Here is a 6,064-nt window from a genome sequence, read left to right on the forward strand (position 1 = left end):
TCTCTATATAGACACAATCATTAAAAAAATGCATTTGAATGCAAAAAAAAAAAAAAAAATCCTACACATTAATTCTGCTGTTATTGCCCAGAGAAAAAAAAGTGTCATAATTAATTCATCACTTATTGATCTTTTGTGACAACATGCCCCAGTGGTCAAACTAAATGTGGGATGTTGTCACAATGGGAGCCTGTTTAAATACATTACTTCTAGAACACCCTTCAAGGTAAAAAGATACAAAAAAAAATATCTGTGTTTTAAAGCATTTTACAAGCTATTTATTTGCATTTTGTCAATATATATTATACTGTAATAAAAATACACTATAGGTAAACTTTTATAGGCTATTTAATAGCATTTTATAATGTAATAAAAATATTTTATGTAAAAGCAGACTGTATATTAATATTAAATAATGTTAATAATATAAATTAAGTCAATAATAAATACTTAAATCAATTCATGAAATAGCAAAAAATAGGTGAAGAACAATCTCTTTAACTCTCACCCTGACCCGTATACGGGACGCCTACATTTACTTCACTATATTACAATTAAATCTAATCTAATCTTGACAAACTATATATCGTTGGAAAGGTCTAAGACTCCTAAATATATATTTTACCAATGTTTCTTGTTAAAAATTATGTAGGAAAAGTAATAGATTAGAGTAGACAAGAGTGCACGCTCAAAAATCTACATTATAATTGGAGTTTTGACCTTTGTTTTTTTTTAAAAAGACTACTTTGCTGCCTTTTTCTCTATCACACTTTAGAGATCATCAGAAGTTACATATCACTTGAAAACATAAAATCTCAGAATTCATCCTTTAAAACCCATTTTAAAATCAGACATTGCATTACCATGAAAATGGTACATCAATATCATGTTACAAAATGTTTTCAGTCACGAATTATAAAAATGTAAGTTTGAATCGTGCACTATAAAGTCTATTTTCAAAAACATTAGATTTTTTCCAGTGAACAAAATTACTATATTATATTTTGCTTTCTTTAAAAATACATTTCAGTAAAAAAAAAAAAAAAATCCTGTATTGTATTTTGTTTAATGTTTTATTTATTTATTTATTTTACATTTCATTCACTTTAATTTCATTTTGCAGTAAAAAAAATGATATACATTTTATTTTCATGTTATTTAATTTTCATATTATTAATTGCGTTTTTTTTTTCTGGAATGTCGCTTTTTATTTTCAGTTTCTTCCAGTTGCCAGGAGAGGTCAGTGTTGTCTACTGAAGGAGATCTTACCAGCTCTAGTCTCTGAAACTGCCTGCTCATCTGATTTCACTGCTGATCTGTGACCAGTTTTGTCGCTCCTCTTATAATACTAAAGCAATACGTTCAGGCTCATGAAGCTGATCCTGCATACAGGCAGAAAAAAGTCCATTCCGAGCAAAGTCCCCATCAGCTCAGCCAGGCTTCCTGCCCGCTGTTTCTCAGAACTCACGGCTGGTGATGTTGCTGGGAGAATGCTGGGAATATCCGGAGAGGAAAAGGGAACTGACGGCTTCCAGTGAGCTTCCGGCCAGAGCCACATCACCTGCTCACACCAGCGCTCTCGTGCAAACACTCTGGACACTAATGCCTGCCCACGATGTCTGAATGTCATTGCATTAGCTAGGCTACTAAATATCAAACCAATTAAGTCTAATGTTACTTCTCAGAAATCATTGCACTGTTTTTGCTCTTACTTTCAGTCGTTTTTAGTGGCTGTATTGAGTCAGTTCCCTCATGTTTGGTTACACTACCGTTTGACAACTACAAAAGTGTCTGTAGTATTAATAAAATGAAACCGCACAATACGTGTACTCAAACACACACAAACATCCGCAAACACATGCTGACACAGCAAACACAAGCCCACAAAACTACATCACGCTTTTCAGTTTCACACAAGCACACAAACAATGCAAAATCTCAACTTCCTCAGACATCACGCTCATTTGTTACACACGTATTCACACAAGAAACACCGTGAGAAAATGCATGTGAGCGGTTAGACCTAGAATATCATCACTACCGGTTTATTTCAAACCCGCGTCCAAAGTAAGACTGATTACTCCGATAACTCAACTGCTAGTTAGTCAAAATAGTTCTTAAGGCTCATATGCCACATCCCGGTTCACCTACTTCTACTATGCTTAATAAGTATGTACTTTTTTGTGTGAAGAAAAAGCATACTTTTGAGTGTGTAGCAGAAGAGTAGACGAGTTTTGAGACTTTGTCACTATTTAAACTGCCCTGTCAATCATCATCACAGTTAAAGGGTTACTCCACCCTAAAATAAAACTGTTGTCATTAATCACTTACCTCCATGTCGTTCCACACCCGCTAAAGTTCCGTTCGTCTTCAGAACATAATTTAAGATATTTTGATGAAAACCGGGAGGCTTGTGACTGTCGCACAGACTGCCAAGTAACTTACACTGTCAAGGTCCAGAAAAGGTATGAAAAGTTGTTGTCAGAATACCTCATCTGCCATTAAACGTGCAATCTGGGTTATATGAAGCGACAGGAACACTTTTTGTAAGCAAAGAAAACAAAAATAACGACTTATTTCAATAATTTCTTTGTCAACGGTCTCCTCTGTGTCACTCCATATCACCTTGCTGCTTATGCTCTTCTGTGTCCTCCGCGCCACAAGGATGCACTGTTTTATTCCAAATCAAAGCTAAATACACGTAGAAACAGCGCATCCTTGTGGTGTGGATGACACAGAAGAGCATACGCTGCACGGTTGTTCCCGTCGCTTCATATAACCCAGATTGCACGTCTGAATGCAGATGGAGTATTCGGACGACGACTTTTCATACCTTTATGGACCTTGAGACTGTTATTTACTTGGCAGTCTATGGGACAGTCTCAAGCCTCCCAGTTTTCATCCAAAATATCTTAAATTGTGTTCAGAAGACAAACTGAGCTTTTACGGGTTTGGAACGACGTGGGGGTAAGTGATCAATGACCAAATGTTCATTTTGGGGTGGTGTATCCTTTTAACATTCTTCACATTTCAATTCATTTAATTTCCTATCGTGTTGGAGAGTAAGGTAGTAAGGTTTCGCAGAATAAAACAGAGCAAATTCAGACGTAAACAGAGGTGTATGTTTATAGAGTAATTAGAACGTGGCTCAACCAATCAGAATAAAGGACCAGAACGATCCGCTTCATAAAAGAACATTCGGGTTGTGTAAAATGTAAAATGATGGACAAGTTATGTTTACCAAATTTAAAATTCCCAATATAAAACTACTCGAGTCCTCATCCAACGTAAAATGTGTTGTGAGCAATATTAGCCGTTAAGAGTTTGCACTTTAAATTTCCACTGGAAATAGTACATTTTCCAGATACTTTTGGGTTACTCATTTCTCATATTTCTAATTTTAGTTACTCTTTAAGACAGTATGCGAATTGAGACGCAGCATCTGTTTTATCATAGTGGTTATGTTTATGCAACTGGCCCATTAACACCTTAGCAACTGTATAGCAACACCCTGGAAACCACCCAGAACAACTTAAAGGTGCTCTGTGTATTTTTGGACTGTACTGAAATATAAAAATACCATAATATATTTATTAAACATGCTAAGTTCATATAATAGTTTCTCCAAAAATTATTGTTATTGTTCTTTGAAAATTTGTGTTCCTTGTCGCAACGTCTGTTTTTGTTTAGATCTGTGTGACTCCACCCACTGCCAATGTACCCAAAAGGATTTCAACACCCTGAGTTGCCAGTCGGTGGAAAACAGCGTACTGCAGCCATGGAAGCCAGCAAACAAACTGGGTCAAAGATTGCAGATTCTACCTAACCTAAAAAAGCCTCGGCATCCATCTAAAAAGCTCAGTGACAAAACAAACATTAAAATGGGGATAAATCAACCCATCGACTACTTGTCAATGGCACTCATTCCTATTTCATGTCCTCAATCTGGCAACTTGCATTAGCATTGAGCCTGAAGAGAAGTGGGCGGGAGAAACAACTCTGTCCAATATTTTGAATTTGGACTGAAGTACCCATTATAACTACTAGTTTTATTATTACTAGGCCTATAACAACTGCACCATTCAGAACACTTTAGCAGCTGAATAGCAGTGCACTTGAAACCACAGGGAACAACTCAGCATCATGCTGGAGAGTTTTACAAAGGCAAGCACCTCTCACATTTTCCTCAGAAAATGTATAAATCTATTTTATATTGTATGTGTCATTGGTAAAATGCTCTAGCACTATATACATGTTGAGTCATGAACTCAGATGAGTCTAGCAGCTGTAGAGCTCCTGCAAACCTTTGGTCTGCATGATTTCCACATTGCTCTGGCTAAATGAAGGATACATAAGGCAACTTGTGCCTTATGTGTGTGTGTGTGTGTGTGTGTGTGTGTGTGAGAGTGTGTGAGTGTGTGTGTGTGTGTGTGTGTGAGCGTGTGATTGGGGCTGGTTAGTGGTGTGTCGTTGCTGTGGGAAGACTGCTGGTGTATAAATATAAAAAGTGTCTATGTGTGTACATGTGTCATGTCTGTTGGCAACTCAGGAAAACAGTTTCAGACCGCTGAACAGGATCAAAGTGAGTCAGCTTAGACACAAGGGTTCACTTCTCCTTCCAGACACACATGGTCACACAGATATACATTTTCACACACACATTCAATCACACCCAGACTTTCCCACAGAGGCCTACGTCGAATGTACAACTATGAACTGCAAAACACACACACACACACACACACATCCTTAAAGGTATAGTTCGCATGACAAACAAAAAGTCTTTCATCATTCACTGTATCTCATGTTGTGATAAACCTGTGTGACTTTCTTTATTCTGTGAACACAAAAGATGATTTTTTTGAAGAACGTTTTTTGTCCATCCAATGAGAGTCAGTAGGATCCTGTGGAGCCCCAGAAATGCCACGATCATTGCCACGAATGAAAACTGAACAATTAATGAATTTATGCAATCGGTTGAGGCCATGCATGCACACTAGGTTATAATGCAAGTATATGATATTTGTAATAAAAAGAGTTCGAATTATCTAAATGTATTTGCATTTTGCATAATTTTGTAATGCATTTGTAAGAATAGTAATTCAGATGCTATATCTACATTTACATTACATTTACATTTAGTCATTTAGCACACACTTTTATCCAAAGCAACTAACAAATGAGGACAATGGAAGCAATCAAAATCAACAAAAGAGTAATGATATGCAAGTGCTATAACAAGTCTCAGTTAGCTTAACGCAGTACACATTGCAAGTTTTTGGCACAATAAAAGCGATGTTGACTTGAAGAACGAAAGCTACTAGAGGGCACATAAGTCTGAAATAATGCATTTAGGTAAAGAGGTGCAGAGCCAGTGGTGATTTTGTAGGCAAACATTAATGCCTTGAATTTTATGTGAATTTTATTCTAGCTGGCTATTGGTAGCCAGTGCAAATTGATAAACAGAGGTGTGACGTGTATTCTTTTTGGCTCATTAAAAATGTATGTTGCTGCCACATTCTGGATTAACTGTAAAGGTTTGATGGAGCTGGCTGGAAGACCTGCCAAGAGGGCATTGCAATAGTCCAGCCTGGACAGAACAAGAGCTTGAACAAGGAGTTGTGCAGCATGTTCCGAAAGAAAGGGCTTGATCTTCTTGATGTTGAATAAAGCAAATCTGCAGGACCGGACAGTTTTAGCAATGTGGTCTGAGAAAATCAGCTCATCATCAATTATAACTCCAAGGCTTCTGGCTGTTTTTGAAGGAGTTATGGTTGATGTGCCTAATTGGATTGTGAAAAAAAAGTGATGGGTTTTTTGAAACCACAAGCAGTTCTGTTTAAGCCAGGTTGAGTTGAAGGTGATGGTCCTTCATTCAGCAAGAAGTGTCTATTAGACAAGCTGAGATGTGAGTAGCTATTGTTGTATCATCAGGGTGGAATGAGAGGTAGAGTTGAGTGTCATCAGCATAGCAGTGGTATGAAAAGTCATGTTTCTGAATGACAGAACCTAGTGATGCCATGTAGACAGAAAAGAGAAGTGGTCCAAGAACTGAGCCCTGAGG

This window comes from Carassius auratus, chromosome 10 (assembly GCF_003368295.1).
Source record: "Carassius auratus strain Wakin chromosome 10, ASM336829v1, whole genome shotgun sequence".
In the NCBI taxonomy this organism is placed as follows: domain Eukaryota; kingdom Metazoa; phylum Chordata; class Actinopteri; order Cypriniformes; family Cyprinidae; genus Carassius; species Carassius auratus.